Raw genomic sequence first — 14,811 nt, forward strand, 5'->3', positions numbered from 1 at the left:
AAACAGGGGCTACAATATTTATATTTCTGTAATCGCAAGTTCACCAGTAGTAGGTCTTTCAGCATGCACATTAACATCTCCCCTTTCTGTGTCATAATTCGTTTGTGAACCCATGCTGATGGCCATTCCACGGTCTTGGCTGAGTCGGGCATCTCTCTTGAAGCGGCGGCCCCGAGTCACCCACTGCAGAAAACTTCGCAGCTTTGACCCTGGAGTAACAGGGGGGCCCGAATCCCGATAGCAATCGGAAAGGTCACGGGAACTGCGCTCTCGTGCCGGGTAAAAATCATCCACGAGGCTGATGGAACTCTTCTCTGGCTCCAAGTAAAAAGCTGCCGAAATGTTGTGGGAGCTACTGCGCGATTGATAGCTGTGGGAGCTCCTCTTCCGTTCCGTCGAGCAGAAGTCTGCGACGAGGTCGTCGGAGTTTGACTTCCGCCGCGAGTAAAAGCTGCCCGCCGGCCTCTCGGCGTCGGTGGGGCCGATCGTGGTCCGGCTGCAGTGGTGGGGCGGGCGGGCAGAGGTGGCGGCCGACCTGCCACAGACGGAGCGGTGGCCCCGCCAGGCGGGACGGTGGTGCTTCTGACGGCACCGACAGCGCAGGACGTTGAGGAAGGCGCGCTTGAACTCCTGGCTGGAGCATGGATAAATGAGCGGGTTGACGCCACTGTTCAAGTAGCCAAGCCAAAAGATTATCTTGAAAACAGTGTCATCCGGCTTGCACTCTGGGAAATACGAACCTGAGCACATGGAGAGCATTTGGTTGTATCAGATTTAAGCGTATTTTTTTGTCGTTGCTCATAATGTATTAACAACGCAGTATTCAGATACAAATGTTGTTTACGGTGCTATGCACACTGGACTATATTATGCTATTTAACGTGACGAGAAACAGTACTTTAGTTAAATTAAATCTGTCAACAGAAACATTGATTTAAGCAAGTATAAGGTCTCTAGAACGCAGAGCCAAAGAAAACATTTTCATTAACTTTACCGTGTAAGTAAAACATGAACTTCATTAACAAAATTGCTTTATTACATTTTGAAGCTTGCTAGATTAAATCAGCTGATTATGAACAAAACCACCTATTATATTTGGATATTTACTATATTACATAACATACCAGTGTGTTAACAGAGAGTAAATATAACTCTAAGAGACTACTTCACATGTAATTGTATTAATAAATAAACAAACAGCACAGCTGGGAGTGGCCCTTACAAGGATTTCTTCAGTTTTGGCTGGAGCATATTTTTTTTAAATTTCTGCTTGAGATTTAACACAATGTTCCTGTGGGCATTCTGTGAATGAGCAACTGTACACTAAAATCAATGTGACTAATGGTCCAGAAGCTAACCGTGCTTACCATCAATGCAAGTGCATAAAAAACATCATTAGCTAAAATTGTGGGATGTAAAAGTACGTGCAAATGTGTCACTTTAGTAAAATATCTCTCGGTGAAGAATTCATTCCATAATCTCTCTGTGCCGAGTCCTTTCTCAAAGACATCACCAATCGCAGCTTTCCATTTAGTGTTGTCCGTGATATTCACTCAAGAACTTTGTATGAGATACTCCCAATTGCATCCAGTCGTTAAAATAGCTGTTGTGCTTAATTAGCTGTCTTTCCAAGCTTTATGTACCTCTAAGTGTCCCACTCAAAACATATTTGTTCTCTTGTTTACTCATTACATGTCTAAGAATTCTGATTTGCCTTTTATATAATTATATATATAATTAATAAAAAATTCCATCCTTATAAAATACCACATTTCTGTTGATTTTAGTTTGCGTTGCAGGACTTCTCCGTAACGTCTCACGCTAAATGAGTGATCACAATGAGTGAGTGATCACAATGAATGAGTGATCACAATGAATTATTGATCACAATGAAAACAGTTTCCCTACGAACTGCCAAGCCTCACCACTTGGCATACTCACGGGGGGGTGGTGGGGGGGGTTTAAAAGATTAGGAAAATTCACTTTTATATTTAAATTTTCCATAGATTAATGTGTTTTCATGCTCTTAAAGTATGTATCTTCATAAGAGTGAGAACTGAAATATATCACAATATTGCCATTAACAGTTTGCATTTGATTAGATAGAGCTTTGCTTTGAAGCCGTAGCTTTCTGCATATTTGAACAAAATCCTGACGAATGTTGTTCTAAACTGTCCAGGGTGCAGTGTTTCACAAGCGCAAAGAATAAAGATGTCACGTGAAAATGTATGTTTGTGTTTTCCTCAATTACCCAACACAGGAATGATATGCCTCTTGTCTGTTTGGGATTTTGAGCGTAGCGTACTGTTATTTTTACACCAAATGCTATTATATAAAGCATTATTTAAATGTCATGTAATATATAACTAAATTTCTAGCATTACGTGAGTGATATTAATTACACCATTGTCAAGTTTGGCAGGTTATAGCAAAGCATCATATGAAAATCGTTTCTCTTACACGAGGGATCGTGATACAAATATTGTGTTGAAATGAGTCTCAAGATTCTTGGTCAGGAGGGGCTCGCATTGCCGTGTTATTTTTAAACCAAATAGTATTGTTTAAAATAATAATAATAATAATAATAGGGGTTTCCCCCTTTTTTCTGGCAACAAAACTGAAACCTTTTTACAAGTAATCACGTATGCATTAACCACAATACTTGGTCAAAATGCAAACAAAAACACACTGATAATATATGCATTGACCTTGAAACTGATTGGTCCACACATTTCATAACAGTGAAATGGTCAGAACAGTGAAACAGTGAAACGGTCTGATGCAATTTGACTCAGCAAACTAAAATCAGGAGCTGAAAAACCCCTAAATATATTTTTTAGTCAAAAGCAATATTTACATTGCATGTACAGTACTGTATCACTCATTTCCCAGCGATAAGTGAGTGATATTAATTACACCATAGTCAAATTTGGCAGGTTATAGCAAAGCATCATGTGAAGATCAAGGATCCATAAAGGTTAAACACAGCCGACGCTTTTACCCATGTTATGAGGACACGGGAAAACACACAATAAACATTAACATCTATCAATTCTGCACTTCTTCCATTAAATTATTTTCTAAAGTGGATGAGTGCCAGCCCATGGTGGCAATTTTATTTTATCCTCCAGCTGGGTTCGCTTCGTGACAGCACAGTATGGGGCATGATTTGTGACCCAACAACAGCCCATGAATAAACAAATGAGGGAAGTCTGATATTACGGGCATTACTGTAATTTATATTCATGACTCTAAGGCTATTCCTGAGAGGCTATCAAATACTGTATCGGTGTAGATAATGTATGATAACCCATTCTCCCTACTGTTACATACACAATGCAAACATTCTCTTGCTTCGATATACAGCTATGTACTAAGCATTTCACTTCTTTCCTACACATATTTTTTACGCACAGAACCATGGTTACTGTTCCCGTGAACTTCACTCATTGATTTCTGCAGTCAGTCTGGTAGACTAAAAACTAAACTATTTTACTAGGTAAGGCTCACTGAGCCATATAGCTCTTTTATAGAAGCGACCTGGCCACAAATGATCACTCAACGAAGTGGCTTATCACGTGGAAATTTATAGCAGCCAAATACCCTAAACTCATGTTTTTAAATGTGGAGGAAAATACTGAAGGACCCAGAGGACCCGGACGAAAATCCACACGACCACGGGGAGAACACGCAAACTCCAAATATACAGCAGGCGTCAGGGTTGGGGTCGAACCCACGACACTGTTTCACCGGACCGTGCTCAAATCACCACAACACACACACAAATTCCCACCCATCTTTGTAGCCCAGTGCCTGCCCCCCCCCCCTGCTCTGTGGGTCCTGCTGCAATTGCACCATCTGCACACATTAAGTTACACCACTCTCCTCAGCTCGCGAACAGCAGAGATGGTACATACCAATCAATCTCCTGGGCCAGTGGCATATCGTGATTTCTATAGGCCCTGGCACGGGAATCAAATGGGGTCCCACAACCACTACACAATTCCCCTCTTCGTAGCCCGGCAACCTGGGCCCTTTCGGCCCATTGTCTCTGGTGCAGTTGCACTGCCTGCACACTTGATAGCTAACGCCATTGCCCTGAAGTCAACGGTGATGGAGATGGTACAAGTCAATGAGCGAATCAGTCGCTCGATGAAAGAAATATTGAATTTACTCTGAGCGTGGGTCTACCGAGGGAAACGTTTGTCTTCCCAATTTCGTTTTTTATTGAAAGTCTGAAGCTTCTTGATCAGGCGGGACTCGCATTGCCGTTTTTTGGCCACGATTAACACATACAAGGGCGACACGGTCGGAGCTCGGCAGATGGAATCGATCCAAAGACTCAATCAATTGAGTGGGCCAAATCAATCGAACGACGGCACCCATTGCTGAACTTGCCATGATGTTACAAGCTCTCGGAATCCCACGCCTACAACACTTGGCAAACACCGGTGGCCGCCCATCCAAGTGGTAGTGTTCCTACATTAAGAAATTGCCGACGCAAGTGAACCAGACAGAGCTCACCAGCTCAGACTGAACACCGCACGTGGTGAGTGGCGGCTCAACCCGAGTCCCAAAAGGTTGCCTGGAGATCGCCACCAGCTAATTAGCACCTCCGGCTAGCACGGTTGGCTACGTACGGTGCGAAATAAGTTCAACATACATCATCATCAGAATATGTATTTATCCTGGAGGAATCCGATGAGCTATAAAGCTCATTTTCACAGATGTCCAACCATTTTCAAAGTTGTGATGGACTTCAATTAGCTTAGAATTTATGCTCTCTGCACGTGCTGGAAATAAAAGGGGGGCCATAAAATTGATGGTGTGTTCGTGATCGTAGTTGGACGTCAAGAGAGAGCCAAGCTTGGCTGCAGAGAAAGATCTGGTTTTTACACGACCAGAGTGTGAAAGCGTGTGCAGTACAGCACTTGGTAGTGTTGGTGTTGGCAGTGATTGTGCCAAAGTTGAGGTAGATAGCAATCAGTGTGTTTCTGTACAAGTTTCCGCCTTCAAGCTGTGTTGCTCACTTTATTTTTGCTCTCGTTAACTGTCAACGAACCCCCAATAAAGCCGCTACAAAACGAGTTTTGGGGTTTCTTCCAAGGGCTGCTTGATTCGTCGAGAGTTGTTCACAACCACCGACGAGGACACCTCTACGAAAGTTGCTCGCGCCTTCGATGAGTGCAGTTGGCTACGTACGGTGCTAAAGAAGTTCAACGTGCATACATCCGTGCATGCATACGAGCACTCACCAAGCTCTTTGACCCTCCTCAACTTCCGAGATCCAACGAGATCGGGCGCAATCGAGGAGATTTGCTCGTAGACAAATAACTTAAAATACACGTAACATTGTTAAATTGGCAATGTGCTGCGTCACATGCCCAACTCAGGTGCGTAGTGCTAACGTGGTATTTCTGCAGCTATGAGTGCAGCATACAACTGTTGCTGCTACTGAAGCTGTTGCAGCTGCTGTTGCTGCTGCAGATATAATTCCTGCTGCTGCTGCAGTTATTGCGTTGGTTGATGTAGCTCCTGCAGCTTGCTCTTGAAGAAGCTCCCCCGCTTAGCTCCACCACGAGGCTTCTGAGGTTCGGTTGGGCTGATTGGACAGCGAGCAGAGGCCAGCCCGGACATCTCCGTTGTGCGCTAGCTCTTCGTGTCAATATTTTCATTGCTATGTAAATCACAATTACATTATGTGGTCTGTTTTCCCTCCTGCCCAACACCTCCCGCGCGGAAGAGAAAGCGCTGCCTCGATATATCGACTCACAACTCGGCGTAAATGAAAAATGTATTCGAGCGATTGATTCGCTAGGTGATTTGTCAAAATCTCCACCATCGTTGATCCCAGGGCAGTGTGCGTAGCAATCGAGTGTGCAGGCTGTGCAACTGCACCAGGAGCCCATGGGTTGGAAGGGCTCAGCTACTGCAAGCACTGCAGCAGCAGTTGCAGCAGGAGCAGCAGGACTAACAACTGTATCAAAACTGCAATAACAAGTGGTCCGATAAATGTAACTTGTGTTTTTGAAGCAACACATTGGCAATTGTAAATTACCATTCAATGTGATTTGTATTTCAAAACGTCCTTTGTATACCCGTTAAAATGCTCACATCTAGGATATGGTGATATGAAAGGTTTGATAGCAAACAAGGAAATGTGCAAATGGAGTTTAAACTACTTCCACTACGACTAAGCAAGCTCCCAAAGAGGCTTCCTGTGTTGGCCCCACATGAATAGATGATATCATCATTTCCAGTTTCAAATACTGAAATGCTTTCACCACTTTTCGATGTGTTTTTCTTGTAATCGTCTATGGAGCTCATTTGTTTAGTTAGTGAAGTAAATGTAATGTTTTCATAATTTTGTTGAAAAGAGGTTATATCAATAACTTAAATTATGAAAACGTCTCCCACTGCAACTTTATGTATTGACTCTACACAGATTGTGGTTAGTACAATAATAAATTACGAAATATTTCAGATTTTGCTGCGCCCTGCCTGATCCAGTCCCTGGTTCCTATGGCCCCGAAGTTCAGACCTTTAAGGGTGGGGGGCACTCCTGGAAGAACCAACCCTCAGGATTATAGAAGCCTACGCGGAGTAAAAGCCTTTTTGTCCTAGTCCTCACGTGTGGTTGTTGAGCTGGAAAAACAAGCAGCATGGTGCTTCTGTAGGGGGACATCGATATACATCTCAACCTGATTATGGCTGATGCCATCATATCTGTAAGAACCAGGAAAAACAGTTATTTTACCCCACGTATGCCTCGTATTCCACCTTACCATATATAGCATCTTAATACTACCACATTTATATAACACTGGAATTTATATTGGACAGAAGATGTTTATAGGTTAGATATTTGGTGGTATTTATGATGACAAATGCCGCTGTGGGAAGTGGACAGGGGTCAAAGGGATAAGCAATAGGAGGAAGATCCAGGCACTATAATGTCATTCTGGAGAATAGGTTTTTTTCCCCTTTCTTCTGGCAACAAAACAGGTGTTAAGTTTTAAAACACCAAACTGAAACCTTTTACAAGGAATCATGTTTGCATTAACCACAATACTTGTGGTCAGAATGCTAACAAAAACATACTCTGATAATATATGCATTGTCTTTGCAACTGATTGGTCCACACCAGAAACAGCTTTCTTTTGAGCCTCATCTCAAACGGTGTTAGACCAGAGGACGCCAAAAGGCGTACAGCTCAAAGACAATGCATTATCAGAGTAATGAGAGCTCGGGGTGCCAGTACCAAAATATGAGAATAGGTTTTTCCCCTTTTCTCTGGCAACAAAACATGTCATTCCTGTATTTTTTTTAACCTTTTGAATGGAATAGGAAGCGTTTTATTTATACTTGCCAACCGAGTAGTGGAGGAAGCCAGGTTCTGGGGTTGCAGGAAGGAATTTATTGACCTGACGAGGGATTTAGGGTTTCCAGCACCAGTTGCAGTGAGGGCAGAGTAGAAATATGAATTGGACCTTGCCAGAGCTGACTGAGGTGATTTGATGTGAGGCTTCCAGATCTGGTCATATATTCCAAGGCTTGATTTGTTTTCTTCCATTGTCTCTCAAGTCTACAACCAATGATTAGTTTTTTTTGCTCACGGAGAGAAGCAGCAGGGAGGTGCCGATGAGATTCTGGAAGAGAGTTTAGCCAATGGGCTCATTGAAACTTGCGTTAGCTGTGTACAATATGTGTGGATTGTTTTTCACAAACTTTGGAGAGTAAAAAATATGCTATGTGGTCAAGGTTACAGCAATTATCTCAAGATGCTGTCAACATTGTAATCAGCACGCTATACAGCAGAGCATTGTGTTTTATTTTATTACACGGTATATACAATTTTGTAACTGCACATGCTCTATGCCTGCAATGTTCAAAGTATGCCGAGTGATAACAAAAGTCGTGACATCTTTAAGCGTGTTATCAAAAATGGCAATACACTACAATAATTGCTTGCAGGCCACAATTGTAGAGGTACTATAGTTGCGACCCGAGTTATATTCCCGGTGATGAATGGAATCAGTGGTGTGTTATATTTGAATCGGTTCTTGGCCTTCCTATTCATGAACCCCCCCAACTGAGCAGCATTGTGAAGTAAGGTCAAATAAGCCCAATTACCGACATGACGTGGGGAGGTCTTCATCCAGCAGTGGAGTGATACAGAGCTGTTTATTGCAACACTGCAACTCGCATTCGTATTCTCCATTTGCTTTCGTGTTTCATTATTTACACTGTATCTTCAACGTGCTGCTGTCGATTAATTTACAAAAAACTTGAACAATGTCACTATTTTGTTTTGAAGCTTTCGTGACGGCAGGAATCCATACTCTTTGGTTCTTTCGGTAAAGTCACGTAGGTAGAAAAATTAAATAAAATATTTCATTTTACCGAAAGAACCAAAGAGTAAAATGTCACTATTACTTTAAAAAATGACAATTGGGTTTAAATTACACACACCACTGCCATGACATTGCATTTAACCTGTCTATGTTTTTTTAACGGGAGCTCTTTGATTCAAATCCTTGAACAGAGAATGTTGACACTTTGCGCATGCATGCATTGCCTCTCCATAATGTGCCTTTTGTGTGCCGAACCGTCTCTCATAGCAACAATTTATTATTTTTTCAAGTCAGTGTATGAGCTTTTATTGCTATGCTTGCGATATATGTCCATGCGTTCAATGACATTCCACACGTTTTTACAAAAGACCAACACGCAACACGAGTTCTGAAGCAGCGGCTTTCCTGAAATAAAATGCCAAGGAATGTCTGTGATTGGATGAAAATATGGTTTAAAATTCGATAAAAAAAAAGAAAACTGTCGTGACAGTAGTTGCGCAAGTCTTGGTTTCACATCTGTATTTACAGAAGCTGTTCCCTTCTCGTAAACTACAGAAACTCTTAAACCAAATTGCTTGGAAACTCACAAACATCTCACAACATTTTTATATTCTCGTTAAATGAAGGAAACGTATTCTTAGATTTGTTTACCAAGAAATATCTCACCGCGTGGCAAGACCTTTTTTCAAGAGGGTCCTGCTGATTTTTCACAGTAGGAGTGTGTGACAATTGCTTTGTGTTTCCCAATTAAGTCATTTCCAAGTATATGTCAATATATAAAAAAAAAAATTAAGCCCTGATGCCAGCACACACGTCCTACTCTTTTTAGAATAACGTTAAGGGATTTTAATAGTAATAATGATGCAATTTATAACGCGTGCAAATTTGCGGACGTAACGGCCGCAACTCAGAGGCAGGCGGCGCTTATTTTGTTGTTGTTGTTGTCATTAATATTCCCGCAGAATTAACTAGGGCGACCGTGGGCTTGAACCGCGAAGCACTGCAAAAAGCGGCAATGTCACCACCCTTTCAATACCAAAGCCAAGATCGGCGTAGTTTCTGGGCAAGATAGGCCATGAGTTACATTACACAAAAACGCATTTGGTTAATGTCGCATGCCGCACATGGAACATGTGTGGGTATGTCTTGACGTGTGCGCCAAACGGACACGGCGGGAGATGGTATTCTGCCCTACATTGATGAAGCCTAACTCGCCAAGAGGGCGCCATCCCACACTATTGACAGAAGGCATCATCACTCACTTGTTATAGATGTATATCAGTATGGCTCATATCTTTTATTTAGGGTATGTTAGCTCACAGGCTTGTGTGTAAGGGGAGTTGTGTGAATATACTTCACTATGCTGGTTACTTCTTCACTATGCCGTGCAGATTGGTAAAAGGAGCACATTTTGTCCCTTTACTTTATTATATTTTGGTTGTGCTTTGGATATATTTTCATTTATTTTACGTAATGTACTCAGCCTCCTTTCTTCTGCCATGCTTTCATGATTCGACCTCTTCACTCAATCTTCTGTTGTGTTACCTAAAATATTTGTAAAAATATTTTTTAATCGTTTCACAGAGTTCTGTGTGGGTCGACATTAAACAAATTGTTTGGTGATGCTGCATCGGCAGCGGTGCCAAGCGCAGTTAACATAACGCGCGACATACTCATCAACAACACTGCCTCAAAAGAAAAAAATATATATAATCGGCGACGTTCTGGGGAATAATCCTTTTTTCTTCATAGAAGGGCCATTGGTTTATGTGCTATGAAGAAGGGCCATTACCCGAAACGTCGCCGATTATATATTTTTCTCTTTTAGAGTAGAGTTAGTTGACGAGTGTGTTGAGTTTTTGGTATAGATTGTAGGTTGACGATTTTCCAGTCGAAACTGGTTAGCCCTTGAAAAGACAGATGGAACCATAGCACGTGATGGAGATAGGATCTAAAATGTGTGCCGGAATGCTATGAAAATCACTACAGAAAAAGTAATATATCCCAGGATTCTAACCATTTTTCAGATGAAGAAAAGGAAATTCCATACATCGCACGGTATTATTTTCTGCGCTTGCTTACCCAGGAAAGCCTCACTGAGTCTCAAGACTCTTTTAATGGAGGGTTCTGCCAAGTTTTTCTGACCTGCCCCTATTGGAAATCTGTGGAAAAAAAACTTTATAGCTCATCGGATGCCTCCAGTATAAATAAATATTCTGATTCTGGTTTTGTAGTAGGTGACAATGTTGCTACGTGCGATCGCAATTAAGTAATTTGTTTAGAATTTTACAGCAGGAGAGCGTTTGGCCAATTCCATTTCAATTGTATATTGTTAGTTATGGTAGGAAACCGAAGAACCCAAAGGAAACCCATGTAAGGCAGGGGGAGATTACAACGCCGTGCATAAAACTCCAGGAGATGAACCCAGGTTGTGCCACCGTTAAATAAGTAAACATTTCCCCTCGCAGTATGAATAAAGATGCATCTCCTGTACCAGATTAAATTTCTGTGGACATCATCAAACAAACAGGACCAGATGTTAGAACAAAATGAGTGTGACCAATTTACTAAATGTTTACACAGAAATGAAATAATTCAAAGAAGAAATGATGGCTAAACATTTCTCGATTCAAAAGGGTAGCCAAAACTGGCTTGAAGGATTACATAACCCAGGAGCCTATTATTGCATGTTCATAAATTGTTTATGGCTACCATTGGAAATATAAGAATAAACAATCTATAGGCCACGCAGCAACGTGAGCAAAGATAAATTTAGGTCCAGTTTTTTTTCCTCATCACATTTTGGTAGACGAATTAATATTAAAGTCCGTTATGCCTAGCCTTTTCAGGCTTTGGAAATACATTTGACACTAGGTGGAAATTGATGCAGTAATCCAAGTGCTCACAAACCTCTTGTACGAAAAACAACATTTGGAAATAATGAAAAAAAATGTGCAAGAATGGAACGACTACACTAAGATTTTATGAAGTAAGCAACATCGTTCATTTCAGAAGGGGAGTCAGAATTTCAACCATGTAATCAACAGCCAATTTGAAGATATTTTACAATCATAGATTGGAAAAATAAAGGCATAAATATAAATTAGGAAGATTTCAACCATCGCAGATTTGCGGATGACAACAAGCAATGGAATTGAACGAACAGGAATTGATTGTGAATAACTTCATGAATAATGCTCTAAAGTCGGGCTCAAGATAAACATGAGCAAGAGCAATGTACTTATATTACAAGTTTGTATCACGGATAAAGATATCTGTAAGAGGGACATACCAAGAGAATGCATACCTATGCAGTTGTTCAAGGTGGATTAGAATGAAAATGATTAATTAAGCGGCAGACGAGAATGGGTTGGAGTGCTTTTAAAAAAAAAATCTGAAGTTGAGAATGTAAAGCAGCAAACCAATGTAAATGAAAAGAAAAGTACGTATCACCTGATGTGACATGAATCATAAACATGGACACTGACAAGGAATATGAAACAAAAGTAGAAAAGTGTGCAAAGCACGGAGCGATGCATTGCTGGGAATACCACTGGCAGACAGAAAGAGTAACATTGATCAGAAGACAAACACAAGTGAGAGCTATTATTTTGACTGTTAGTAAAAACAAGTGGGCTTAGGTAGACTGCATTGCTAGATGCGATGATTGGCCAATGGTCGAGACTAACAACGGAATGGCAGCCAAAGGTGTTTAACAATATAACCACATCAAGGTAATGGAACCAACTCAATACTCGCTTGCCATGTGACATTACTTGCACAGATCTGGCAATGAGCCCTGCATGGTGGCCAGGAGATGGCAGTGCAACATAAGATTGAATCCATCTGTGCGGAACTTTGAGAATAATCCCCTTGTAATGTGCGGGTTTCCCCCAGGAACCCCAGTCTTCCTCCCACATGCTAAACATGCAATGCAGGACCCCCTTGAAAAATAATTCTTACGAACTTGTTGAGTTTACAAAGATCGAAATATCATCATTGCCTAAACCATTGATGCCACCATACCTCCCCAACGCATTCTGCCCTACCCCACTGATGCGGCACAGCAGACGCGCGGCGTTCAATGTTTACCCTAAGAGAAAGGGGATTATGATTATGACAGTTCAGTAACTTACCCAGCGGCAGGACCAAGAAGAATGGAAACCAGCAGAGGACAAAGACCCCCACGACAATGCCCACGGTCTTGGCCGCTTTCTTCTCTCGGGAGAACTTGAGGATCCTGACAGAGAGGGACCCCCGCAGGTGATGGGGCTCCTTGGCCGAGCCGTCATCCCGGCCACGGTGGATGCGCAGGGTGACTTCTCTCATGTTGGCCCTGGCCCTCTTGACCCCGGCCTTGAGGCTCTCGGTTTGCCTCTTGGCCGCGGTGTAGACCTTGCAGTACATGCCCAGGATGACGCACATGGGTATGTAGAAGGACAGCATGGACGAGAAGAGCGCATAGCCTGGCTCCTCAGTGATGCTGCAGATAGTCTCGTCATCCGGCGGAGGCTCCTTCCAGCCGAGCAGAGGCCCCACGGAGATGACGATGGACAGCACCCACACGCTGACCAGTACGAACAAGGCCCGCCGCTCGGTCATGATGGCCGGGTAACGCAGGGGATACCCGACGCCCACGTAGCGGTCCACGGAAATGACGCACAGGCTCATGATGGACGCCGAGCAGCAGAGCACGTCCACCGCAGCCCACACGTCGCAAAAGGGCCGCCCGAAAGCCCAGTACCCCATCACCTCGAGGGCAGCGGAGAAGGGTAACACGGTTGTGCTCAGCAGGAGGTCTGCCAGGGCCAGGTTGGCAATGAAGTAGTTGGTGACCGTGCGCAGGTGCCTGTTGCAGAACACCGAGAGGATGACCAGAACGTTGCCCGCGATGGCGAAGACGATGAAGGAGCCGAGCGTCAACACGAGACCCACGACGCGGGCTTGGTCCTGCAACAGCAGCAGCAGCTGCTGCTGCTGAGGAGATTGAGAGGTCCCATTTGCGTCTGGGGCCGGAGTCACTGCTGAAATCGACAGCGGGGCGTTGGTGACACCCCAGGAGGAGTTCTTCATCTTGGCCGGGAAGGCGAGCTCATCCTCTACCCGATGGGGATTCCACGCACACAGGGCTCGCCTGCATGCTGCACACGGGGTCCTTGACAAGAGAAACAAACACATATATACAAATATATCTCTGTGTGGTTATTGGGGAGGAAAACCCGGAGGATATGAATTGCGAGCTATAATTGGCACATTTTGTTACTTGAACACGTAGGCTTTCGCGACCATATTATCCACAAGAGTTTTTTTTCAGTGTAAGCGCTACCGTGAGATAAGTGAAACCACTTGGAATGCGCCGGATCTCGGAAGGTCAGCAGGCGTTGAGGTTGGATAGTGCGAGGGTGGATGCGTGACCGCGGCAGTGCGAACACAACAGTTGCAGTAGGCGCCTCGGGAAGTAGAGGGCAACGCAGCGACAACAGCGAAACCAATCCCATTGTTTTTTTTGCATTCCACCCATCCACAACTTCACTCGGAGGCGCACTGCCCAGCGTGAAGGATGGTCGAATACTCCTTCACGGCCACGTGAGCGCGTGGTAGGGGACGCCCTGATATCCAGCACTTGTACTGCACGGTTAGTGTATTGATGCGGCTTCGTGTTCACTCCCACACAGGGTAGCAACGCGTGCGAGAGTTGGTGCTTATGAGATCCATACCTGCAACTGGGCGGAAGGTCACTTGTCCAAACGAATGTGTAGCTCGGTAGTAGGCAGTGACGATGACAGACGTGAAGTTTTTTTTTAATAATACGGATATAGACGTCGTACTAGGAGTCAAGCATCAAATAACTTGTGACTCCTTCAGGTATATGCATGCGAACCGGACGCAGATGACTTCTTCAGCGTGTAAATACAAGACGTGGTTGTGTTGGTATTTTTGAACTGTGTCGGCTTGGTATTATTCTTCATGTAAAGACACGGTGAAGCGGCATCTATTATTCCTGTAATCTTAAATATAATTTACTTGAAAACTTTTGTTTTACTTTATTTAGAAATAAAGTCACTGCTGGTTAATGTATCTGTTAATTGGATTTGGCAGGACAAAGCGCGCCTCTGAAATCTTCTCACTCGCTGAACGTATAGGAGCTCGCAATTCCTTTACATGTTAATTTCCTTTCACAATAACTGATATTTGTTTTTTGACAGCACTGGTCTTCCTCGGTAGATCCGTTGCTTCGCATTTCCTATGATCGTTTGAAATGTCCCAAAAAATGTGTGTTATTCCCAGTTTCCAATAATATATATAATTTAATATTTTTATCAGCGACTTTGATCTTGAGCGGGAGAGCACGCGTCACATCGGCTGCATGTTTTGTGGCCACTGGTTTGTTGCCTCGAGTTATGTAAGTTTTTATTTATCGCTGTTTACAAGAAAAGTCCGTCTCCAAGTTTATAAT

General features: G+C 43.1%; 1 pseudogene; it reads right to left on the minus strand.

The window, feature by feature from the left end:
* Positions 1–12,258: 12,258 nt before the first annotated feature.
* Positions 12,259–13,617, minus strand: LOC144721546 (alpha-1A adrenergic receptor pseudogene; annotated as a pseudogene).
* Between the last annotated feature and the right edge of the window lie 1,194 nt (positions 13,618–14,811).

Source organism: Lampetra planeri, chromosome 12, assembly GCF_965212315.1.
Source record: "Lampetra planeri chromosome 12, kcLamPlan1.2.h2, whole genome shotgun sequence".
NCBI lineage: Eukaryota > Metazoa > Chordata > Hyperoartia > Petromyzontiformes > Petromyzontidae > Lampetra > Lampetra planeri.